The sequence below is a fragment of the Pinus tabuliformis genome, chromosome 4_2 (genome assembly GCF_031772625.1).
Source record: "Pinus tabuliformis cultivar Carrire ecotype Pingquan chromosome 4_2, CPIR1, whole genome shotgun sequence".
In the NCBI taxonomy this organism is placed as follows: Eukaryota; Viridiplantae; Streptophyta; class Pinopsida; order Pinales; family Pinaceae; genus Pinus; species Pinus tabuliformis.
In genome coordinates this window covers 397,540,223-397,567,267 of record NC_142304.1, presented here as the reverse complement: position 1 = coordinate 397,567,267, position 27,045 = coordinate 397,540,223, and the positions used below count along the sequence as shown (strand labels likewise).

Below are 27,045 nucleotides of genomic sequence, written 5' to 3'. Positions count from 1 at the left end.
CGGGGGAGAAAACCTATATCTATTATAGAGGTTAGAGATACAGAGACGCTGGGCGTAGGTTGGAGAATACCTACGGAGAGGGAGACTGTGTTCCGGTGGTGGACGTAGAACAGGAGGAGCCTGTGGTGGACACAGAATAAAGGGAGCCGGTGGTGGATGCAGAGCAAGAGGCTCTAATGGCAGATGATGATGGGAAGAGATTTGCGGATATGCTCCTCAAATCAGTGTAGGATCTGTCAAGGCAGATTGAGGTGATGGGGTAGAGATTCATGGCAGTAGAGGCTAGACAGCGTGAGAGCCCACGGGTTTTCCAGGTTGGTGAGGGATCGGGTGCATCCCACCATTTGCCAAAGTAGCGTGATATTGCGCAGCAGGTGGTCTCACATGTCCCTACACGCTCTACCATGCCCACTTTCTTAGGAGCAGACACGGGGGCCGTAGCCCAGCAGGAGGTAGAGCCTGGACACATGGGTGATTATTTTGCATAGTACCAGGCCTATGGGCAGGAGTTCAGGGAAGCTCTCTCATTCCGTGATTTTGTTAAGCTCCAGCAGGATAGTAGACCCCGCGCCCATCACGGAGGGTACCGACATTATCATGATGGTGACACCCACCATGCAGCGAGTAGACTCCACTTGCCTACGTTTGATGGCTCATCAAACAGTTCAGCAAGGTCTTGGGTGGAGAAGCTGGACATTTATTTCCAGCTTAACCAGATGTCGGAGACAGAGGCCATCAAGGTGGTGACATTGCATTTGGATGGTGAGGCCCAGGATTGGTGGTTTCATGGGATGGTTACACTGGGACACTCCATGGTGACGGCATATGCCGAGTTTACCAGGAGACTGATGGAGCGATTCGATTGGAGGGATCCAGAGCAGCATTTTGTTGAGCTGACAAGGCTCAAACAGACAGGGAGCCCAGAGACCTACATTGTAGATTTCTTGAGGGTCTCTGTGATGGTGCCAGACCTATCCACAACACGGAGAGTCTATATGTATGTTGAGGGGTTAGCATAGCCACTTCGGGGTTTAGTCCGATCCACTAGACCAGCCACATTCCAGGACGCTATCAGCAGGACCCGGGACTTATAGGATGTTTTACCCAAGACCCGGACACCTTACCCCCAGAGATAAACTTTTCAGTCTAAGGGGAAGGATGTGAGGATTCCACCTCCAAAGGGGAATCCAAGACGAGTATAGCTTGACAATGATGTCGGGAGGGAGCTGAAGAAGAAGCGGTTGTGCTTCACCTGTCAGGAGCCATGGGCACCAGGACATAGATGTGCTGCTGGCAAAGCACATTTTATTGAGGTCTTCTCCGAGAGCAGTGGAGAAGAGGATGACGAGGAGGATGTGGAGGCAGGAGATAGCCATGCCATACAGGGACCTTTGCCACCTCCACCACCAGCAGCAGGTGGTGCATCTTTTGCACCCACTGGAGGGGCCCTTGCAGCGTTGCGAGGAGTTCCCAAGTATCTGACGCTACGCGTACGAGGGACAGTACGTGGCCAACGCGTATCAGTTTTGGTTGACAGTGGGGCAACCCACAACTTCATCGATGCACAGATGGTTGAGCGGAGAGGTATTCAGACAGAGAGCTTCGATGGGTTTTCAATATTGGTCCCAGGAGATCAAACCATGATGTGTGTTCGCTATGTTCCAGAGCTTTTAGTGACGATGGGCACCTACACATTGATTGACCACTTTTTCGTGGTCGATATTCCGGACACCAACATGATATTGGGTGTTTAGTGGCTTATTACTCTAGGGAAGGTCACGACGGATTGCAAGACCCTAGAGATGAAGTGGGATGATGAGAAGACAGAGAGGCATGAGAAGATATGGGGACAGCACACGTATCCGCCTCAGACTGTTTCGGCTCATCGGATGCAGGCAGTCTTCCAGAAGGGAGACATAGAGTGGGCAGTGGCGTTGCGGGCATCAGAGGCAGGGACTACAGGACAGACGGTACATCTAGAGATACAGTCCATCCTTGATTGGTATGCCATAGTGTTTGGGGAGATTCCACCAGGACAACGACCAGATCGGGGGTTTGAGCACACCATCGAGCTTGAGCAGGGCATATAGGTAGTGACCACCACCCCCTATAGGCACCCCAAGGCCTATCGGGATGAGATTGAGCAGGCTATCCAGGAGTTACTAGCTCTTGGGCACATTCGATTGAGAACGAGTCCTTTTGCTTCTTCTGTAATGTTGGTGAAGAAGAAGGATGGTACATTGAGGATGTGCATTGACTATAGGGCCCTGAACAAGAAGACCCTAAAGAACAAGTACCCCATACCTAGGATCGATGAGTTGATGGATGAATTGTGGGGAGCACGATTCTTCTCAAAGATTGATTTGAGATTTGGGTACCATCAGATTCGCGTGAGGGAGCGAGACATTCCCAAGACCGCCTTCAGGTGTCACTATGGGCACTTTGAGTTCTTGGTGATGCCTTTTGGGCTAACCAACGCCCCCGCTACATTTCAGTCCTGCATGAATCACATCTTCCGTAGTCACTTGAGGAAGTTTGTGTTGGTATTCTTCGATGACATTTTCATTTACAGTAGGACTTGGGAGGAACATCTCCAGCACATTGAGACGGTATTGCGTATCTTATAGGAGCAGCAGTTCTATGCCAAACTCTCCAAATGTGAGTTTGGGTTGACGGAGATGTTTTTGGGACACATCATAGGAGTGGATGGAGTGAGGGTCCACGAGGAGAAGATCAGGGCCATCAGAGAATGGCCGGAGCTGAGAAACGTGACGGAACTTCGAGGATTCATTGGCATTTTTACTTTCTACCAGAAGTTCGTCAAGGGTTTCTCACAGCTTGCTGCACCTGTGACAGATTTGACAAGGAAGGGGGCATTCAGTTGGTTAGGTACAGTGCAACGAGGCTTTGACAGGCTCAAGGAGGTTATGAGAAGCTGCCTAGTGCTTGCGTTGCGAGATTTTATGCAGCCATTTGTTTTGGAGTGTGATGCGTCGAGAGAGGGGATCGGCGCAACATTGATGCAGGGAGGTCACCCTATAGCCTTTGAGAGCCGGAAGCTCCTTCCTCATGAGAGGTTGTATTCCATATACGATAAGGAGATGCTGGCCATCATGAATGCATTGGCTAAGTACTGACAGTATTTGGTGGGTAACAGGTTCAGGGTGAACATTGATCACAACAGCCTCAAGTTCTTTTTGGAGTAGAAGCAGCTACAACAGAGGCAGCAGAAGTGGATCAGCAAGATCCAAGCATATGACTTTGACATTGAGTATGTCAAGGGTAAGAACAACGTGGTAGCAGATGCCCTTTCACGTAGACTAGCCACGTTTTCTCTTATGAGCTTGGATATAGATTGGAGGGCTCGACTCTTAGTTGAGTACTGCAAGGACAGGTTTGCATGTGAGATTCTGGATGGGCAGGTGGAAGATGATAGGTACACGGTGATCGATGAGATCATCTATTACAGGGACCGGATCTTCTTGGCTGAGGGGTCTCAGCTCAAGAAGAAGATACTCCAGGCATCTCATGATTCACCATTGGCAGGACATCGAGGGTTTACCAAAACCTACAGGGCCATTAGGGAGAGGTTCTCATGGAAGGGCCTCAAGGAGGACGTACTCTAGCACATCCGGGAGTGTGATGTTTGCCAGAGAGACAAGGGAGAGATGAGCCATCCCGCGGGATTATTGCAGCCTCTTCCCATTCCGGAGGGGAATGGGAGAGTATTTCGATGGACTTCATCACATGGTTGCCCATGGTACAGGGCAAGGATTGTATCTTTGTCGTCGTTGATCGACTGACAAAGTACACACATTTTTTGCCATATCCGCACACTATACAGCAGCACAGGTGGCCGAGTTATTGTTCAGAGAGATCTTTAGGCTACATGGTCTTCCTAAGACCATCGTCAGTGATAGGGACAGCTGTTTCATGGGTGGGTTTTGGCAGGAGCTTTCCTGTTGGTGGGGACGGAGTTGACACCGAGTCCCAATTATAACCCACAGATGGATGGACAGACAGAGATAGTTAACAAGTGGCTAGAGGGCTACTTGTGTAACTATGTCAGTCGGTAGCAGTGAGCATGGTTGAGGTGGTTGCATCTGGGGGAGTACTGCTACAATACTTCACATCACATGTCCATTGGTATGTCACCATTTTATGCCTTATATGGGTATCATCCTTTATCTTTTGTTGACGTGATGTTTGGTGATAGCAAGGCTCCTAGAGCCAAGATTTGGATCCAAGAGAGTCAGGATATCCTCCGTGCTCTCAAGGATAACATGGCTACAACACAGAACCAGTAGAAGTTGTATGCCGACAAGGGTCGGGTGGAGAGGCAGTTCGAGGTAGGGGACATGGTTTACCTATGATTACAGACATATAGACAGTCGTCACTGAAGCAAAAGGGGGCTGAGAAGCTCAAGCCCCGCTTTTATGGGCCATACAGGGTGATACGCAGGATTGGACAGGTTGCATATGAGTTGGAGCTGCCTCAAGGCAGCAAGATGCATAACATTTTTCATGTATCATGCCTAAAGAAGGCATAGGGGTAGCAGGTGACAATGACAGATGAGCTACCACCCATGGATGACGAGGGGCATTTGGTATTGCAGCCGGAGGCTATCACTGATACCAGGGAGAGGCAGCTGCGGAGCAGGACAGTCCGGGAATTCTTGGTGAGGTGGAAGAATTTGCCGGATGAGGATGCCACTTGGGAGAGTGAGAAGATCTTGCAGCATCCATCACTTTAGTTGCTTGAGGACAAGCAACATTTTGCTGGGGGAGACTGTAATATTCCTAATTAGCCATGGCTAATTGGAATATTCAATTTTGCCCAATTTTTGCCTCCTATAGTTGTTTATAAATAAAAAAGTGAGGACAGGGGACATAACTCACTTTAAGAATAAAAAGTCACTTCCTAGTAGCACAATGTTGTGACTTAAGGAGGAGCCAAGGGGGCCAAAGGGGGACGCAGAAATGGGGCCCACGTAGACACATGGAGGGACTGCATAGGAGGGAAGAACACATGGCAAGAGGGGAATCATGCAGGAGGAGGTGAGCCTAGGGATGGTGAGAGGCAGAGGCTATAAAATAGAGAGGAGCCCCCTCATTTTGGGATCATTCAGTTATGTGCATTTTGAGCTAGTCGTTTCGACTTCTAAGCATGCTGGCTGTTTAGCTGGTCTGCAGCACTGTTTAGTGCATTAAGTGTCTTCGTTCGGAGATCTCACCCTTAGCCCTGGGGTACTTCGAGTGCCTGCTTGGGCAAGGTATTTCCATCGGTATTTCAGCAGTAGTTTTATAAGCATTTCAATAGTAGTTTCATTAGCATTTTGGAGGACTGCGCAACACTTGGAGAGGGACGTAGTTCTTTTTGGTTGTAGTGCTAGATTGGGGTTTGCAGGTGGATATATGCCGGGAGATTGAGCAGGGGTCCAGCTCTTGTCTCATTGGAGGATTTTTGGCAGGGTTTCAGGCAGAGTTTAGAGGGGTTTTCTTCAGTGGCAGGGCAGGGCATTGAGGAACTGCGCAGAACCCTAAGAGGGTGTTTTTCGGGGGTCGGCCATTCCAGGAAAGCTTTCTGGGTTTTTCTGGGTTTCTTGAGTAGAGCCCGAATCCAAAGTTTTAGCTTTTTCCAAGGAGGGGAGCAGCCCCAAATCATCATTTGTTTCCTAGCAGCAGCAATAGTACAACAACAACATCCACGCAGAGAGGCCATTCTTGTCATTCTGAGAGTATTTCTTCACTTTCCTTGTGCAAGTCGAGGTGCCATATTTCTAATCACCTCTTGTACTCATTTTATTGCTCAGTGTAATAAAATGGCTTAGTATTTCTCGTTGCATTTCTTGTGTATCTGCTTATATTCTTGGTTTACATTATTATATGCTGTTCCACTGTTATTTTATCACTTCTGGGTTATTATATCCTTTGCATATATTTGGTTGGAGTTTTTTTTGGGGTTTGAGGAATATTCTGGGTTAGGAATATTACATCCATGACACCATATTTGTCTTGGGTCCAGCCTCCAGAGTAATATAAAGCCAATGTGTCCTGGGTAAATAAAGCCAATGTAGTGGGCACCGCGGGAAATAATTGGCGGGAAGCGAAAAAAACACAAAACTGCCCATAGTTTTTTCATAAATCTTAAAAACCACTGAAAAACTGCGCGAACCCTAACTTCCATAAAAAATTATACAATTCGGTTTCAAGTTCGGCTTCAGGTTCGGCTTCAGGTTCGAGTCCGTTCAGGTTCGAATTTGAGGTTTGACTATGAGGTTCGCCGAACTTGAACAAATTTGAATTTTTTTTTTAGGTTTGCCAAATTTCGAACCTCAAGCTTTAAATTCGGTGAACCCTGTGACATAGATTGAACCAATAGAGAAGTTTGTGACTCAAGCAGTTGCAAAGTTTGGGAGTTGAGACTCAACCAATTGAGTTTGATCATGACGACTCATGAGAATTTTCAAGTGATAATGCTGATCACTATTATCATATATGTAGACTTGTAGTAGCTCAGTGGCCCCATAGTTTGTAGGCTTTGTTTTTGCACTCTAGAGGCCATTTAGAGCCTCATTGATTATATATTTTGTTGTTGATATGTATTGCTGTTAAGTTATGGTATGTTCTATGCTTATAACAGTTTACTTCTTTTTCTTATTATATTCCACCGATTAGCAATCACATGTACATAAAATGCAGATAGAACATTAAACGATCGACAGAAAACAAGCCAAGACAAGAGACACAAGATGTGGCGGCTAGCCAGGGACAAACCCCACAATGTGTGGGGAAACCCTTTGATCAAATCTTCTTTTATCTTCAATAATTCAGCAGAGAGAAATAGTACAATAAATGTTAAGTTATGATATGTTCTATGCTTATAACAGTTTACTTCTTTTTCTTATTATATTCCATCGATTAGCAATCACATGTACATAAAGTAAAGTGCAGATAGAACATTAAACGATCGACAGAAAACAAGCCAAGGCAAGAGACACAAGATGTGGCGGCTAGCCAAGGACAAACCCCACAATGTGTGGGGAAACCCTTCGATCAAATCTTCTTTTATCTTCAATAATTCAACAGAGAGAAATAGTACAATAAATCTGATTCATATCAGCAGTAGCAAACCCTAGATCAGCAGCATCAGCATTAACGGCTTCATTATCAAACTAGGGCAGACGATATCTCACAAACTGACCGTCGAATTGACTTCATTCCACCACCAAAAGTTTCGGCTTCCAGAGGAGGTTCAGATGAACCTACAATGCAGTTCAGATGAGCAGATCTTCTAGGCCACGTAGGTCAATCTTTACTTCTGCAGTTGCAGCTTCAGTTTCAGCAGTTTCCGGCTTCAAACTAGGGCAGTCGATATCTTGCAAACCGTTCGTCAGATTGACTTCATTCCACCACCAAAAGTTGCGGCTTTTAGAGGAGGTTCAGATGAACCTGCAACGCAGTTCCAAAGAGGAGATCTTCTAGGCCACGCAAGTCAATCTTTACTTCTGCAGTTGCAGCTTCAATTCAACAGCTTCTGGCTTCACATGTGTGAGAGAGAGACCCATTTCAGCGTAGTAGAGAAGAGTCTCATTTTTGCGTAGTAGAGAGAGAGAGATGTGATGAGATGAGTGAGTCCAAATGAGGAAAAGTCCTCTTATATTTATACACAACGTTGGTGGGTGAATAGATGCCACTGTTGGGCTTCTGAGCCTACATGAGTTGTAGGTCGGCTTGATAATAATTCCATAATCAAAATAAATTCATATCTCCATGAATACTTATTGGAATCGGATGATCTTTATATCAATCCTACACCTCTCGACGAGAGGAATCTAATAAAAATACTATCAACCATGAATAAGATGACCCACATGAAGTTTTGCCCTGGTTGCTAATTTTAACATTCCCTCTCAACCATGGAGAGCTTCATCTGCAATCTGTCTATCGGTCGTTACTATTCATCCATCAAATGCACTGCCTTGTACAGTCTGACCCTTGCCCTGCTCTGCTCTATTCTGCCTGTTTTGCTTTGTCTTGTTCTGCCCTGCATTGATCTGTACTGTTTTGCTCTGTTCTGCTCTGCTCTTGCATTGTTCTGTTCTGCTCTGCTTTTGTCCGAATTATGAAGAAGAAGAAATGATCGAGGATGTATCATACTGACTCAAAGTCAGTCTCAAAGTATGTACAACTGGTCCCAGACCAGTCTCAACCAACCTGAAGTCAGTGTCATAGTGAGTACAACTCCACTGGTCCTAGACCAGTATCATCCTCCACTGACTCAAAGTCAGTTTCAGAGTGCATACCATTGGTCCCAGACCAGTCTCGGCCGACCCGAAGTCAGCTTCATAGTAAGTACCACTCCTACCACTGGTCCCAGACCAGTATCCCAGTCTCAAAGAGTGTACCACTGGTCCCAGACCAGTCTCAACCGACCCGAAGTCACCGTCATAGTATGTACCACTCTCACTGGTCCCAGACCAGTACTACACTGACATGAAGTCAGTCTCAGAGTATGTACCACTGGTCCCAGACCAGTCACAACCGACCCGAAGTCAGCGTCATAGTATGGTACAACTACTACCACTGGTCCCAAACCAGTATCGCAGTCTCAGAGAGTGTACCATTGGTCCCAGACCAGTCTCAACCGACCCGAAGTCAGCATCATAGTATGTACCACTCTCACTGGTCCCAGACCAGTACTACACTGACACGAAGTCTCGGAGTATGTACCACTGGTCCCAGACCAGTCTCAACCGACCCGAAGTCAGCATCATAGTATGGTACAACTCCTACCACTGGTCCCAGACCAGTATCGCAGTCTCAGAGAGTGTACCACTGGTCCCAGACCAGTCTCAACCGACCCGAAGTTAGCGTCATAGTATGTACCACTCTCACTGGTCCCAGACCAGTACTGCACTGACACGAAGTCAGTCTCGGAGTATGTACCACTGGTCCCAGACCAGTCTCAACCGACCCGAAGTCAGCGTCATAGTATGGTACAACTCCTACCACTGGTCCCAGACCAGTATCATTGATCCCATATCAATGGAGGTCATCCTAGTGTAGGGAGTACGGTAGATACAATGATGCATCCATCGGTACTACTATGGTCCCTAACTTCATTTCCCTGCTCATTGATCAGATGAGAGGTACTTCCCATGAGTCCCAGGCTGCATGGGTAGGATGCCTCGACAGGAGAACTAATCAATCCTGTCCTCACAGGAGAACACATCAATCCTGCTACAATCGCCATGGAGAACACATCAATCTAGGCCGCCATGGAGAACACATCAATCCAGGCCTCACAGGAGAACTAATCATCCTGCTACATAGGAGAGCGAATCATCCTGTTCCACAAGAGAGCGAATCATCTTGTCCCTCAAGAGAGCGAATCATCTTGTTCCAGTGCGCACCATCAGGGGAGGGTGAGTCACCCTGTGGTCGTATGTTGCTCCAGTAATAACCGCAAGCCCTCAGAGCTCCCAGAGCTCAATGTATGCAACATGCAGGACCCTTGTACAAGGGTTTCTTGCCGACTCCAAGTCGTTTGGGAAAATCACAGATTAGATCTTTCCTCGGGGCTTTGACAAGGTGTATCAACCTGTACATCATCTTAATGCAATGGGGCCTCCTTGCTCATCAACTTACCATATCCCAGATGATGTCTATCTGCTGGAGCAATTGACGAATACGGGATTCCTCAATAATCGAATCCCACCTCTGGTTATTATAGAGAATCACAGTGGTATCCAATGTAAATCCAAACAGCTCACTGAAGAGCTTTCGCAACCAGACTGCCTCACACAAGGTCATGCTAGCAACAATATATCCTGCTTCGGCGGTGCTCAAAGCCACCGACTTCTGCTTCCTGCTCATCCAGGATATCGAAGCAGATCCCAAGGTGAAACAGTACCCGGAAGTGCTCTTACGGTCCACCACACTGCATGCCCAATCAACATCAGTATATCCAAGTAGTCTCACATATCCGGCAGTGTATCTTAATCCATGAGAGATTGTGTCCTGAAGACATCTCAGAAGATTCCTGGCATCAATCCAGTGAGGCTCAACCAAATATGAGCTCACAATGCTAATTGCAAAACATATGTTCGGACGGAGGTTCACCAAGAACATCAATGCGAATGAGTTTTTGAAACTTAGAGGCTTTCCCGAGTCTGGTCCGACATCACTACTATATAACTTCTAAAAGTTAAGATCCTCGAGGTAGTCACAGGCTTGCAGTCCATCATACCGAATCTTTCCAATACCTTTACCACATATTTTCCTTGAGATAGGAAAATTTCCCTTGGCTTCTGCCACACTTCAAGTCCTTGGTCCTTCATTTCAAATTCAGAAGCCATCTCCCTCTTACATTTGTGAATGAGAGGGTTTGCACCTGTTAGAAAGAGGTCATCCACATACAACACTAGTATGAGAGGCTTGTCATCTTCAACCTTAAAGTAAAGGTTAGGATCAGCTTCACTCCTAGTGAATCCCAGCTTCATCAAGTAGCTATCGATCGTCTCATACCATGCTCGGGGTGCTTGCTTCAGCCCATAGAGAGCCTTCTTCAACCTGCATACATGAGATTTTCAATCATAAATCTCAAATCCTTCAGGTTGCTCCACATAGACCTCTTCTTTGATAGAACCATACAAGAACGCAGTCTTAACATTCATCTGATGTAGGTTCGATCCTTGTGAAGCCACAAGGGCTATGATCAAGCGGATGGTCGTATATCTGGCAACAGGTGCAAATATCATAGTCTATACCTCCCTTCTGGGATAAACCACGAGCAACAAAATGAACCTTATACTTTTCCATACTTCCATTTGTTGCATGCTTTATCTTGTAAAGCCATTTTGAGGTAACAATTGTCTTGTCCAGGGTCTGGGAACTACTTCCCAGACATCATTCTCCATAATAGACTCATATTCTATGGTCATAGCATCCTTCCATAGTTAATGCTTGATGACATCTGAGAATGATGAAGGTTCATTTTGTATGATTGTGCTCATGATGGTCAGGTATCCCTGATAACTGTTAAGTTTCTTACTTTGATGGAAGGTTCCTCAGGGTGCAACATGTCCTTCAGCATCATCAAGTATCCCCCTAAGCCATGAAGGCCTCTTCCTAGAAGAGGAAGGCTCATGTGGATGAGGATCAATCGGATCCATGGGTTCTTCTACATCAGGCATTGGTTCATCATCCTTTTCTTTCGGTTCCCTGGTGTCAACTTCTTGAGAGCTACTCAAAATCAGCAGATTGTCCACCTTGCTGAGAACCATATCTTTGTCAAAGGTGACATCATGACTAATCACGACTTCCCTTTGACTGGTGGTGAACATTTCTTCAGAAGTTTAGGAACCCAATGCTTGATGAGGGCATCGATTTTGTACATATATGGCGGTGATTGTAGTTTCAGCCCATAGAAACTTTGGAAGTCTTTGATCATGTTGCATGGCCCAGACAGCTTCCATCATCGTGTGGTTCTTCCTTCCCACCACACCATTCTGCTCAGGAGTATGTGGTGTAGTAGTCTCCCTCTTAATGCCAACCTCAGGTATGCCTGAGTAAACCAATTGTAATATATCGGAGGTCTTGCTTTGGCTTGAGGGGAATGGTCCCCTTTTGAGCTTTCCTTTGGCACATCCCAGACATACACCTTCTTTCTCTACTTGGAATTCGGGCATCCCTGTTACCATCTGTCTTACATCGGGTAGAGCTTTGTAGTGAAGGTGGGCAAACCTCCGATGCCAAAGTTCGGACTGAAGCGTTGTGTCACAAGACATGACACCTAGCGGACTTCGACCGACCTGATATAAAGAATCAACTTGAAACCCAAGAGTGAAAGCATCTTTAACATTATTTTTCCATATACGTACCTTGCCATCGCTGAAGGTTACCTTGTAGCCTTTGTCTTCCGTTGCCAAGATGGACACTAGGTTCCTTTTGAGGTCAGGTGCATTTAATACATCCTAGAATTTCTAGCCTTCTTGAATGCTTGTCCTCTTCCTTGATTCCCAACTCTCCTCTTACCTTTGCTGTTGAATTTGTCATTCCTTTGATTGCCATCAGAGGGATTTCGAGTTGCACCACTGCATACTGTACCATGCTTATCTAATCATGATTATCATCACGCTGCCCATGTCCATGATTTTATCCATCATAATGCTACTCAAACTAGTGTGCATCATCATCATGCTATCCTATATGTCCATGATCTCATGTTGCCCTTTATGTCCATGATCTCATTCATCATGATGCTCATGATCTCATACATAGTGACTTGCTTTATTGCAAATGTAACATCGTCATTTTCTTCTAGCCTTAGGTCCAACCTTTCCTTTTGATTTAGTCTTGGAATTATTTCTTTTCTTTGCATGAGAAGAAAAGGTAGCAGGAGGACCTTTAGGCATGGGCATTTCTTGCACTTCTTCCCTTGTTTCTTCTTGAATGCATCTAGCCATTAATTCCTCGAAACCAGGAATTACATTATAGTTCAAAAGAGTAGTCCTGAACACATACCATTCAAATGGCAATCCTCCAAGAGTTGTGAGTGCCATTTCTCTGTCAGTAATAGTTTCCCCAATAGATAGGAGATCGTTCTTGATCTCGGTGATTCTTAAGAAGTATGCTTGCATACTTTCATCTTTACCCTTCTTGATTTCCCTCAACTTATTTCTAAGAAACAAAACTTGATTTGCATCATTAACTTTAAATAAACTCACCAGTCTATCGTAGATTTCTTTGGAGGTGTCTAGTTCAGAGATGTAGGCCACCAAGTGCTTGTCGATAGAGTCCCGGATGATCTTCTATTGTTTTGACTTCTCCATTTTTTCATTTGTTTCAGGTAGCAGCGGATGCATTTGATGGAGGCTCAACAATATTGCCTCTCACATGATCCAACACTCCTTGATTCTCAAGGGTTAGATCGATAGACATCTTCCATCCATGATAGTCAGCTTTCTCACGGAGCTTGTCTTCAGCAGGAAAGAGTGTTGAGGACCCCATAGTTCTTTTAGGATAGCCTTGCCAATATTCTCTTCGATGATTGCTCTTGCTCTTGCTTGGGCTTTGTCTTCACCTCAGCTCCGATACCATGTTAAGTTATGGTATGTTCTATGCTTATAACAGTTTACTTCTTTTTCTTATTATATTCCACCGATTAGCAATCACATGTACATAAAGTAAAGTGCAGATAGAACATTAAATGATCGACAAAAAACAAGCCAAGACAAGAGACACAAGATGTGGCGGCTAGCCAGGGACAAACCCCACAATGTGTGGGGAAACCCTTTGATCAAATCTTCTTTTATCTTCAATAATTCAGCAGAGAGAAATAGTACAATAAATCTGATTCATATCAGCAGTAGCAAACCCTAGATCAGCAGCATCAGCATTAGCGGCTTCATTATCAAACTAGGGCAGATGATATCTCACAAACCGACCATCGGATTGACTTCATTCCACCACCAAAAGTTTCGGCTTCCAGAGGAGGTTCAGATGAACCTACAACGCAGTTCAGATGAGGAGATCTTCTAGGCCACATAGGTCAATCTTTACTTCTGCAGTTGCAACTTCAGTTTCAGCAGTTTCTGGCTTCAAACTAGGGCAGTCGATATCTTGCAAACTGTTCGTCAGATTGACTTCATTCCACCACCAAAAGTTGCAGCTTTTAGAGGAGGTTCAGATGAACCTACAGCGCAGTTCCAAAGTGGAGACCTTCTAGGCCACGCAAGTCAATCTTTACTTCTGCAGTTGCAGCTTCAATTCAACAGCTTCCGGCTTCACATGTGTGAGAGAGAGACCCATTTCAACGCAGTAGAGAAGAGACTCATTTCTGTGCAATAGAGAGAGAGAGATGTGATGAGATAAGTGAGTCCAAATGAGGAAAAGTCCTCTTATATTTATACACAACGTTGGTGGGTGAATAGATGCGACTGTTGGGCTTCTGAGCCTACATGTGTTGTAGGTCGGCTTGATAATAATTCCATAATCAAAATAAATTCATATCTCCATGAATACTTATTGGAATCGGATGCTCTTTATATCAATCCTACACTTCTCGACGAGAGGAATCTAATAAAAATATTATCAGCCATGAATAAGATGACCCACATGAAGTTTTGCCCTAGTTGCCAATTTTAACAATTGCACTTGGTGCCATTTTGAAATATTCACCTTTACATGGTATATATATGAGCAAACTTTGGATATTTTGTGTCTATTGGTTTGGAATCATGGTTTTAAATCTTAAAAATGTTGATTTTGGGTAGCATCAGATGTGTTATAGCTATCAAATTTGGTGGAGAGGCTAAGGCACATGAGATCTCCAAGACCCAAAAATCATTTGGAGAAATTCCACCCGGATGAGGAGTTATTAAAATAATTAATATTTTTAATGAGTTCCTAAGTCTAAACTTAGGAAAATAAAAATATTAATGTGTATTAATCAGAATATGGGTGAGAATTTTCTAAGTGACGAGGATCAAGTCAGATCTGATCTTAGCCGTTGATTAGGGACTTAATCTCAGCCGTTGAATCGTCAACAGGAAAAGTATAAGAGGAGGCTTGAGGTTCAGTTGGAGACACACCAAGAGAGATCAAGAATTCGATTTTTTGGGGCGAGGTTTGCTGAGGAAATCGAGTTAGTGATCAAAGTTGCAACGAGGGGTAGTTAAGCAAGGGATTTTCATCTGAGGCTGAAGAATACATAACAGAGAGGTAGCATAGGTCCTAGAAGGGTTGACGCAGAGGATGCAAGAGGCCATAGTGGCTGACGCAGAAGCCGTAGAGGCTGATGCAGGCAGTGCAGGAGGCTGTAGAGGCTGATGCTGGGCTTCAGAGGCAGTGTTGGGGGGATTCTGTGGGATAGATTGAGAGCAGATCCACTGGGAGAGGCTGACACAGTTCCTGAAGGGTGACGCAGTTCCAGAGTAGTGCTTGGAGTAGCTTTCACTGTCCAGCACAAGGAACAGTTAGAGTCACTGTTGGGTTGATCATCTAGTTGCTGATTTTACGGAATATCTGTCTCCGGATAGAGGTACTACTGCTGAGGACATTCTCTGTTGGGTGAGCCATTTCTGGCACCCTAGTTGTATTCACGAAATCTGCTTAATAATAAAACCCTCATATATGCTGCACCGGTTTTAGTGAATTGGGTTTTTCCGAGGACGATTGTCCAAAAATAATGGTGTCCCTTGTGTTATTGTCTCAATTTATTTTAGTGCATGATCTGTATATTTATGAAGGTTGCAATAGTGTTTACTTCGATGTTTATGCAATTAAATAACTTGTTAATGTAAAGAACAAGTAAGAGACTGTAAACTAGTAATTACAGTAAGGGTTTCTGATGTGTTAGATTCAGAAATTTTGATAAAAAATAGTTTTTTTTCATTAAAATTAATTATTTAATGTATTTTTTTAAAAGTTGGTTCATTTATACTTGACCAGTCTCGGTTTGAAACTCGATTTATTAGGTGGATTGGTCTGATCATTGGTTCCGGTTTTTAAAAATATCACTATAGTGGCCAAGCTCACCACATTTGAAGCATTTCAATTTGGAAATGTCCTTCTTCCTCCTGCATTGTTCTTGCTGCCCCTTTGACGCGAGGGCCACATCTTTCTCTTCCTTTACTTGCTTCGTCCCATTGTTGCTGCTGCTGCTGCCAGTGATGGTAGTCTTCACCAACTCTCGCCTCATCTCCTCCTATTGCAGATCAACCCACATACGATCCCAGTCTGGCAACTTTTCTTTGCCCATAATACTCTAGACGAAGACTTGCCACTCTTCGGAAACTCTGTTTAGAGCAAACTACACCAACTCAGTAGGTTGAGGCGTTGATCCTACTGTAGGTAACTTATCTCAGATATCCTAAAGCCCAGTAAGGAATGGGTCTATATGCTTCCCTTTCTGCATCCTCGTGCATCTTAGCTTCTCCTCAAGATACATCTTCCACTGCTTGGAAGATCCCTCGTATAACATAGCAAGTGCCTCCCACATTTGCTGGGCAATGTCTTTGCCAGCTATGTGAGACACCACGTGATCTCGAACTCCATCGAGAATCAACCTCTTTTCCTTTGCCATCTCCTTCTTGTAGGCCTTAAGCGGATCTGCATCTGTGGGTACAACTACCACACCGTTGATATAAGCTTTGAGATCGTACTCATCTAGAAGACAACAAATTCTTGCCTTCTAGATCACATAGTTGGAGGCTCCCTCCAAACAATCCTGATCTCTAAGCCCTGCTGATGCCATCTTTGTAAAAATGTTGAATTCCTTCTCTTCTCCTCTGCGCAGCTGCTGACTAGCTCTACGCACTCCCTGTTGGAGTGGGAAAATTTGTTCATGGCTACTGTTGCTCTGCTAGGAAAATTCGAACTTCTAGGCTAGAAGTCCCTTGAGGAAAGAATTCCCTCAGTGCTCTTCCTTCCTTCTAACACTATTTTGCACTAGCAAACTGCTGCAAAATAATTGCATCCCAGCGGAGGATTTTCTCTGCCTCTGCCTCCGGCAACCTCTGATCTGGAAAATCTATTCTCTGTTGACTATCTCAGAGAAATAAATCTTCCTTAGAAACTGACCCTCCTAGCCCAAGGACTCCTCTGCCCCTAGAGGGTTTTGAACTGCTGCTTATGCAGAAATTCGAACCTCCTTCTCCTTTGTTGTTATTGAGCTCTTTGACTTCTATTTGTGCTTTGATACCATGTGAAAATTTGGTGACCTCGAATCCTACTACAACAACTAATTAAGTTTCTTGTATTTGTTAAATAACTTGAACAAATTATTTACTGCATTCTACAGTAAATATCGAAACTATTACACTGCAACCTTCACAAATACAATATTGTGGAAGAAATAAAGCACTGGAATAATAGATGCACACACACAACACCGTTGTTTTTGGACAAATGTCCCCGGAATAACCCAACTTGGGAAAACCGGTGCAACAGTTGAGGGTTTTATTATTATGCAGTAGTAAATCTGAGTACAAATCTATGGAAGCTCAAATCTAGCTTTCCATACAGAGAAAATGACTGACAGAAGTCTAGTGAGAAAAATCTCACTTCCACCGGTGATCCGACACTGACCTTGGCTCAAGATGAGCTGCTCCTTGCTGCCTTTGCGCTGCCTCTGCATCACCTAGCTTGGACCAACATCTCTCTTGCTGACTGATCAACTGCTACTTTGGAAACTCGATCTTCTTGGCCTGCGGGCTCCCACTCTAGTTTCTGGCATCGAATTGCAACTTCTCCTCAACAAAATATGGATCTCCCTCTGAAGCTTTGCGGTGCCTCTCAGCACTGCGTCAACCTCTCTATGGAATTCTCTATCTCTCTGCTATGCACTCACCAGAATGGAAAAACTTCTTTCTGGCCTACTATCCCTACCCCTCTCTCACTGCTTCAACTTTACTAAATCACCTGTGGTAACTCACGGCTGTTACTCTGGAAATTGATTTCCCAGCAAAATCGAATTTATGGTGGCTCCAAGTGTGTTCTCCAACCCTCATAGAATTTCTTCTTATAATCTCTCTTTGAGGCTTCAACGACCAAGATTAAAACATAATCGATCGCTAAGATTAAATAGAAATTGATCCATGTCTTCTTCTAGAAGATTCTCATTAGGATTGGCTCCTTTTGGAGGACATCATAGTGGAGGAGGTCCTTTTTGGAGATATACACATGCACTTTGAGGATTTATTGTAGTGAAGAGCACTCTTGGACCATTGCCTTGGTACTTGATGCGCTATTGCTTATTTTGGAGGATGATGTTATGGTGGAGACCATTTTTCTCCCATACTTGCGAGGTATTTTTAGCATTTTGCTATGTTTTAAAGCTATTTCAAGGTTGACTGTGTCCTTTGACCTACTTGAATGCTTAAGTAAACTTGTTTTAGGGCCTTGCATGTAAAATAATGAAAAAGTGACTTGCTTACCCTACAAATAAGGGGGGTCACTTTTCATTTTATCATCAATCACACTTCTTCTTTAGAAGTGTGCACTAGCTCTTATCTTCTATTCTACTTGGCCGCAATGTGATTCTATGGCGTGAATTTGTCCTAGAGAAGGATTTTTGCATGAGGAAGTCTTCTTGGAATAGATTGAAGGGATTCTTGTGGAAATTTTGTAAGTTTATTGTCTATATTGTAAATTTTGCATGCTATATTATGTGAATTTTGGTTTCTCTGTGTGCCACGTTTGAAATTTCAATATTTATGAAAGTTGAAATCTTGATTGCTTATACCATGTAAAGTTATTTTGATTGAATCCTTCAAGAGAACTCTGAATTGTGCATCTCTTAAACTTAAAATCTCCCTCTTAAGGAAGTCGCTAGGGTTTGAAAGAACAAACTATTGGCCTCTTGCCTTCTTCATCAAGGCTGTCTTCATTAACTTTTCCCTAGGTAACTCCATTTCCCATTTAGATCAAGGCACTATTCTAGAAGGTGTTGATTAATCTCTCTTATATAACTATTTGCTTCTCTTCTCTCTAAAATTCTAGTTATCTAGGGTTACGTTTAGGGTTTCCTTGAAATATTGCTAAAAAATAATTTATTGCTTTCTTAGTAGGGATTGCATTTAATAATTGGTAAAATGCAAAATCTAGCGTTAATTGCATTATAAAACCCTAATACTGGGGCTGACATCATCATTTTTATTTGCTGTTCTAGGAATATTTCAGCAGTAAAAACTCAATTGCAAACCCTAAACCTTGCATATCTAATCAATAGTATTGATCCTTTATTGACCTATCATTGCAAGGCTATTTCTTCTAGCTATTATATGACATTGCATGCCATATCATTGAAAATCTATCAAATCCTAACTTATAACAACTATCTAATTTCCTAAAGTGGTTTAAGGATAAAGTTCTTGTAGTTTGGTAAAGAGTATCTTAGCTCTCTTGGCTTCACAAGTACCTTATCCCAATCGTTAGACCCAACCATTGTTGAAATTTCTAAGTATTACCTGTTAGAAATTTTATCTGTATTCTCTGGTTTATTTCGCCTACTTGTTTAATTACTCACAAGTTATTTAACCATATAAATACTGAAATAAAGACAATACAGTCTCAACCATCTATAGATCAACCGCTGAAAGAAATAAACAAACACACAAGTGACACCGTTATTTTTGGACAATCGTCCCCGGGAAAACCTAACTTGGGAAAACCAGTGCAACAATTCTGAGGGTTATATTATTATGCAGTCTTTCTGAGTACAATTGGTTGCCAAACTGGCTCACTCGACAGAGAAAATAATCTGGCACTAATACCTCTCTTCAGAAGCAGATATTTTGAAAGTTTACCCCACGAAACCCTCTCCAGCACAATTTGAGCCTCTGCGTCAACCCTCCTGGCCTCTATGTTAGCCTGAAACCCTCTGCATCAGCCCTCTGAGCCTCTGTGCAACCTATCTAGATCTCTGCGTCACTCCTGCAGCCTTTGCATGGATGATGCAGGCCCCTTTGGCCTTTGCGCAGTCCCTGCTAGCCTCTGCGTGGCTCCCTCTGGCTCTGCGTCTGCTTCTCTGCCTATGCGCTGGTCTTTCGACATTATCTCTGCCTCTCTGCCTTGTACTCACCGCCCCTCGCTGCAACTTTGATTACTGATTTGATTTCTCTTAGCAAACCTCGTTCTAGAAAATCGAATGACTGATCACTCTGTTGTATCTCCAATTGACCCTCAAGCCTCCTCTTATACTTTTTCTATTGAGTCTTCAACGACCGAGATTACATCTTTAATCAATGACTAAGATTAGATTTGGCTTGATCCATGTCATTTAGAACCTTCTAACTTAGTTTTATATTAATACCCATTAATATTTTTATTTTCCTAAGTTTAGACTTAGGTACCCATTAAAAATATTAATTATTTTAATATCTCCTTCACCGGACAGAGTTTCCCCAAACCATTCCTGTGTCTTGGAGATCTCATGTGCTTTAGCCTCTCCACCAATTTTCATGGCTAGAGCACATTCAATGCTACCCAAAATCAACACTCCCTCTTAGCGAGGACTGTGCTCTAGTAATACTCCACACTAAGCATCACTCTGATTATACGGCACCGGTACCTGTGCTGATGCTAGGTCTCCCCGCCTAACATCCTCTGCACTGCTGCATCTTGTACTACTGCCCATGGCTTTGCCACTGCCACTGCCACATTCGTACGACAACTCCCTCTGCATCTGTGCTGCCGCTGGTCCTTTCTCCCAACATTGCATCTGCACTGCAACCCTCTCTAACCATGCTGCATCGTGCTGCTGCTAACTGCTACTGCACTACAATTCAGTGACTGAGAAGTAACTAATCCACCCAACTACTGACATCCCTATCAGGCTAGAAACACTCCCAATGTTGAAGCTCTCTCTATCACTATCTCATGCTCCCTCTACTGCCTTTGTGCTGTTGCAAGAACTCTATGCTTCTTGCACCACAACAAACCTCTCTGTGCCATCCTGCACTGCTGGAACCTCCTCTGTGCCTCTCGCACTGCTACAACCCTCTCTGCGATGCATGGGACTACTGCACTTTAGCACTCTTTGCTGCTTCATCCGCATCCGTTTCTACCGCCATCCGTCATCCTGCTACTCTCACTTCGGGGCTCCCATAGCCATATATAATCCAAGAGTTTGGGTACCTCAAGGATCCTTCCCCTCATCGTCTGTAGTCTTCCTGAATACAACTCAATGTCTCCCCATCTCTTCTCTAGAGGTACATGAGCACTCATGGCATAATCATCATCCTCCTCTACCTCCTTTTCTGCCTTCACTGGCGTTGCCTTGGAGTCAGACGCCTCTCCCTTATTCTTCTTCCTCGGACACTGGTTTGAATAATGGCCCAGTTCCCCACAGTTGAAGCACTTTATCTTGGAGAGGTCCTTTTTCTTTCTCTTCCCCTGCTGCCCTACAGATGCCAGAGCTGCCTCCTCTTCCTCTTCTTTCTTGACCCGGGTTCCTTTGATGCTATTTCTTGTCTTGGTCAGCCGTATGATCTCTTCTTGGCGAAGAGCTGCCCACAATTCTTCCCAATATGGAAGATGTTCTCTGCTCAAAATGCTTTGGACAAACGTCTCCCACTCCTTGGAGACTACGTTCAGAGTGATCCTCACCATTAACCCTTGATCCGGCGTGGCCCGTATGGAAGTCAATTGGTCCCGAATCTCCTTCAATCTGCTGAGGAAGTGATCTACCTGCTCCCCCTTTTGCATCTGATACGACCGCAACTGATTCTCCAGTAGCATCTTCCTTTGCACGGAAGTGCCCTGATATAATGTCGTCAAGGTGTCCCACATTTCCTTTGCTGTATTCTTCTCGGAAATATGTTGGACCACATGATCCTTGACCCCATTAAGGATTATGCATTTCGCCTTGGCCATCGCATCCTCATACTTTTCATTGTCAGTTGGGTCGACTGGGATAGCCATGGTTCTCAAGGCGAAGGCCTTGGTGCAATGTTTATCTAGAATGGACAAGATCCTGGCCTTCCAGATGACAAAGTTGGATGCCCCGTCCAACCTCTCCTGATCCTCAGTCCATTCATGGCCATCTCTTTGCTCTACTTTTCGACTCCTCTGAGTCTCTACTTCCCTCCTGGAAGTTCTCTCTTCGACTCCCTCTGAGTCTCTACTTCTCTCCTGGAAGTTCTCTGCTAGACTCTCTCTGAGTCTCGATTTCCCTAGAAATCCTCCTACCAACTGTCGAATCGCACCTCTCCAATCTCCTATGCACCTACAACACTGATCTAGATTTCTTGGCTAGAAATTTGCCTAGGTAGCGACTCCCTCTACCTTGGTTTTGCCTCATTAGGTACTGTTCTGTCTCGGCAGCAACAACACCCCACCAGCTTCACTCCTCGTAATCTTCCCACAGCTTCCTATGCCCCAGCAACTGAAGAATTGAGCCTCTAGGCTCTACACAGTCCTGGGAAGGCTGATTTGCTCCCTTAGCTAACTGCGTCAACCCTCTTGGTCTCTGCGTGGCTCTTCATGAGCCCCTTTTGCCTTCTTCTATCTCTGTGCTGGCCTCTGTCTGGCTCGAACTGATGACGCAGCCCTCTGCGTCAACCCTTTTCTGCAGCTTTCTGCCTAGGAACAACTTCTGTCAATCGGGACAGTTGTTTTTGTTGTAAATTCTCTGATTCAGCCGGCGCCTTTAGCTCTGCTGCGATCTGTAACGCTCTGATACCATGTTGAAATTTCTAATTATTACCCGTTAGAAATTTTATCTATATTCGCTGGTTTATTTCGCCTACTTGTTTAATTACTCACAAGTTATTTAACCATATAAATATTGAAATAAACACAATACAGTCTCAACCATCTACAAATCAATAGCTGAAAGAAATAGACAAACACACAAGTGACACCATTATTTTTGGACAATCGTCCCTGGAAAAACCCAACTTGGGAAAAGTTGCAGCAATTATGAGGGTTATATTATTATGCAGTCTTTCTGAATATAACTAGGTGGCAAACTGGCTCACCCAACAGAGAAAATAATCCGGTAGTAATACCTCTCTTCGGAAGTAGATATTCTAAAAGTCTGCCCCACGAAACCCTCTCTAGCACAATGTAAGGCTTTGCGTCAGCCCTCCTGGCCTCTGCGTCAGCCTGAAACCCTCTGCATTAGCCTGAAGCCCTTGGCGTTAGCCCTCTGAGCCTCTGTGCAACCTCTCTGGCTCTCTGTGTCACTCCTGCAGCCTCTGCGTGGATGACGTAGGCCCTTCTGGCCTCTGTGCAGGCCCTGCTAGCCTCTGCGTGGCTCCCTTTGGCTCTGCATCTGCCTCTCTGCCTCTACACAGTCCTTGCTAGCCTATGCGTGGCTCCCTCTGGCTCTGCGTCTGCCTTTTTGCCTCTGCGTTGGTCTTCCGGCACTATCTTTGCCTCTTTTCCTCGTACTCACTGCCCCTCGCTGCAACTTTGATCACTGATTCGATTTCTCTTAGCAAACCCCGCTCTAGAAAATCGAATGATTGATCACTCTGGTGTATCTCCAACTGACCCTCAAGCCTCCTCTTATACTTTTTTTGTTGAGTCTTCAATGGTTGAGATTACATCTCTAATCAACGACTAAGATTAGATTTGGCTTGATCCATGTCATTTAGAACCTTCTAACCCAGTTTTATATTAATACCCATTAATATTTTTATTTTCCTAAGTTTAGACTTAGGGACCCATTAAAAATATTAATTATTTTAATATCTCCTTCAACGGGCAGAATTTCCCCAAACCATTTCTGGGTCTTGGAGATGTCATGTGCTTTAGCCTCTCCAACAATTTTCATGGCTAGAGCACATCCGATGCTACCCCAAATCAACAACCATCACCTTAAATCCTTGTTGAATATCCTTTAGACAATTGATATAAGGGAAGCCTCCCTTGTGGTTCAATTTGCCACTAAATCGATGGAGAAAGGCTGTTAAGGTGACAGTGGTGGCCTATATCTTGTTTTGACAAAGTCTGGATATGCCTATTGAGGCTTTTTTCTAGGCTTACAAGATTTTGTGGTAACAAGCCCTAGGCATAAAACATTTTATAAGAAAGATTGAGAAGATCACCAGACAAGATTATACAAATGGTGTTAGTGGTTTATTTATACATGACCCATGTAGGGTTCTACCTCCAAGTTGGAATAATGAGCCTACATGTAGAAGTTCGATTGGGTTGGGTTTAAACAGTGCCTAATATTACAATAAGGGATTGAAGGAAAGCTTTAGTTGTGATTACAAATACAGTAACGTTACATATGAATGTGTTGTGGCAATATGTGAAGATTACACTATTAATTCTAATAATCCACTTTAATTCATATAAGGGCCATGGAGAGGAAGCATTACATTTCAAGTTTTACTCCCCCCTAGCCTTAATGGTAGATCTGCGACATGAATACAATGTCATCTGGTAGTGAAGGTGGGCCTTGACAATTTTTTTATGAGGATTTGTGGATGGTACAAGAATGGGTTCAATTTGAATGTAGTGTATCCATATATCATATAGATGTTGAATGTAGTGTATTCATATATCATTGTGTTTCGTCTTTTGATGATCCACATGATTATGTGTGAGGATCCGTGGAGGGTACATGAATGAGCTCAATTTGAATGCAATGTATCCATATATCATATAGATGTTGAATGTAGTGTACACATATATCATATAAATGTTGAATGTAGTATATCCATATATCATTGTGTAATGTATCTCAAAAGGAAAGCATGGGTTCCTGAGCTATGCATCCAAATCAAAGGGAATCATAAAGAATAAAGGCACACCGTAAGGGGTGGAAAAAGTAGGCTGAGGAAAGGGGTAACTCATGCCCACATGATTGCTCCCTCCTTACATCTATGCACAAGGGATGTTGGATCTCCATTAGTTGGTCTCATGGGTTTGGCACCTTGCCCTGAAGTCTTTCCTACTCTGCAACCACCTTGCTCACACAGTCCTATGAATTGATGGATTAACTTAGGACATGTCACCTCCCCTTAAGGACCAAAACACTTAATAGAGTTATCCATCTAACCATCCCTAACATAAGGAGGTAACTTGCTTATGGGACTTGATCTAGTTAGACACTTGAAGGTGAGGTTTGTGTGAAGCTAAGTTGCAGGAAACACCAAAACGTCTAGAAGTTTCTGAAATGGGCATGGCTCAAAACGCGACCCTCGAAAAATGGAAATGTCGGCCAAAATGTCATAAGATATTATATATATTTGTTTATATATATTATACATGTTATAAATATATATTACAAATGAGTTAATAACACACTATCTTGCAGGAAAAGAAAGAATGAGACACATAACTTACATTTTAGAAGGAAAACCAAGTCTATATTAACTCTCATAGATGATTACATGATGCAGAAATCCAAAATTAGCCTTTATAGATGAGGCTTTACATCGAAGGTTCCAAAATCAACCTTTATACATGGGGCTATATGTGCTAAAACTGAAATTAAACATGATCTAATGACAAAAATCATTAATCACAAAAATCCTCATCCTCATCAACAAAAATAGAACATGATGCTTGTTCAACAGAAGAGGGAACTCTACTAGTACTTGCATTTGTAGTTTGACTTGCATCACCAATGGCACTAGTATCAAGAGCAGAAAGAGAGAGCTCTAAGTTTGGGCATTTTGCTTCCACATCCCAATCTTTATGAGGTCCGCTTGTATATTCTTCACCCCTACGAGACACAAGGCGTAGGTTTGAATGAACGTATGCAATATCCTCATCCTTCTACGATCTCAACCTCTTGCACTTCACAGAGCGAATGAAACCATAAGTGCTCTGATTACGTTCTATTGATGAAGAGTTTGCCACTTGTGATAGAATACGAGTGGCAAGGATTTGCAAATAAACACCATTTTCCCCATGACAAGTCCACCACTTAATTGGTTACGTGGTCCTCCTCTCATCCAAAGTTTATGTCTACAAGATCCTCTAATCTAGCAGCAAAACAGGCAAATTCCTCCCTTACATCAATTTGTAAAGAAGCTGGAAACGACCTCCGAAAGGCCTTCTTCACTCCATTGGCCAACTCCTTGTACTCATGTGGGGCCTTCCTCTTCCTGTTCTAATGTTTTAATCTTCTAGAGAATTCTATTCCTAATTTTGTTTTATTAAAATTTTTTAACTAAGTGTTTAACTTCAAATTTTTTTGGTAAGTTAGTGTTTTTGAGCCATAGAAAGGACCCACACTCTTCTTGGCCCTTTGACCAAACCAGAAAAGCAATAAAAAAGGTATAAATGTCGTCCACTGTGCCATACAACCTTTTGGAATTGTTACCCACCATTTTGTGGGTGATATCCTACGAATATTTTTTTCTCCAAGATGGTCCTTAGCTGGCAGCCAGCAACCCCTTGCGGCCACCAACTAGCTCTTTGTGCCACTTCTCCGCCACCTGAGTCAACCATGTGGTTCCACACCCATTTGCCATGATCGTATGTTTGAAGGTGGGTCTCCCGAATCTAAAGGTATGCCTTGTCATTTGGTAATTGAGTATTGTAGTTTGCTTATCATGGATACTTCTGGGCATGGATTAATGTGGGGATTCGATGGAAAGAATGGGCTAAGTATGTGCTCTTGTATCCCAGACCCCTTTTGGATGTTAACCTTGGATTTTAGTCCGTGGGATCTCTTTTACTGGCCCTTTGGCTCTAGGGATGGTATTACATGGGAAACCCTGATTTTGGTTGTGTGGTCCCGCTTCCTCATCCATATATATTACTGCCCTTTCACTCAATATAACCCCATTCATATTTTATCCCACTTGGGTAAACACTCCTCCTCTGAGTCCACATAAGGCTAGCTACCCCCTTCCCCTTGCCCACATCTTGGGTCGGGCCTGGAATGATGCTCCAGAGGTTGATGTAACTAAAAAGAAAAGTGAAAGCATAATTGGCCGCATTCAACAGGAAAATGCACCCCAAAATGCAAAAGATGGTTGAGACAAACACATTTAGCACGTATGCAAAAGCCAGTACATGAGCTCTACCCCATCATCATGGCCATCACCCTGGTTCATACAGGGTCTATGAGCCTCCTTCATCATATAAGAACCCATGATTGTTCCGACCCCTGGTGGGCAATTGTAAAGTTTTGTAGATGTTCTATGCTAAGAGCAATTTCACTTTTCTCACAGCAATCATACAAGTAGATAAGCAAAATGCAGATAGAACATATAAGCAGATCTTACAGAAGACAAATCAGAAACAAGAAAAATGTATGTGATCGTTTCGGCGGTCAACAGGATGCTTCAACCAGCAAAGTCTCCTTTGGTCAGCCAGCCCAGCATGTGTCAACAACCCTCCAACCAGCATGTGTCACAACAACCCTCAACGCTGGTCAAACTTCTGCGAAACCCTAGCAGCAGAAACATCCTCTTTGTCCTTCCCACGTGTGGCTGAAATTCGTCCTCCAGGTAGCTCGTACTTTTAGGTTGAGAGAGGAAGATGTGAGTTGTGTTATATTCTCTCCAACTTTTCCTGTATATATATCCATCAATGAGGGTGTGTGACACATCTGTTGGGCATGTG

The 27,045-nt window shown here is 43.7% G+C and overlaps 1 protein-coding gene across 1 annotated transcript in view; it reads left to right on the top strand.

Moving 5' to 3' along the window:
• Positions 1 to 27,045, top strand: part of LOC149169626 (rRNA (cytosine-C(5))-methyltransferase NOP2C-like) — a 251,675-nt gene that overhangs the window by 134,940 nt on the left and 89,690 nt on the right. The gene's annotated exons all lie outside the window — the stretch shown is intronic.